Below are 421 nucleotides of genomic sequence, written 5' to 3'. Positions count from 1 at the left end.
TTGCTGCCAACTTTTCTGCACATACGCAGTGTTCCACGCAATCTACAATACCTTCATCATCGGGTATTAACTCTAGGTTTGAAAAGAAAATTTCCGTTAACCACGAAACGTCAGGTAACATAGTGACAGTGGGAGGGAGTACATCATATTCGTAGAAAAGGGGTACCTGCTAAGTGGATATCACCCCTCGCCAGATGAATGACCAGCAAATTCACTGAAACGTATCCACAGTGGGAGGGGCTTGTAAAACGCATGAGAGCTGTGTCAAAGTGGAACTTGGGGTCAGTCGAAACGGAGTCAAATCTCTTTAGGTAACAGTTCGGGGGGTATTTTTTGACGAACATTTTTGAAATCTACCAAAAAAAAATATTTCGCTCATCATGGCGGGGATACCATGAAGTATCACATCATGAAGTTTTTA

This window comes from Penaeus monodon, chromosome 27 (genome assembly GCF_015228065.2).
Source record: "Penaeus monodon isolate SGIC_2016 chromosome 27, NSTDA_Pmon_1, whole genome shotgun sequence".
NCBI classification, from domain to species: Eukaryota; Metazoa; Arthropoda; class Malacostraca; order Decapoda; family Penaeidae; genus Penaeus; species Penaeus monodon.
The sequence above is the reverse complement of the archived record's forward strand: the minus strand, read 5'-3'. Positions refer to the sequence as shown.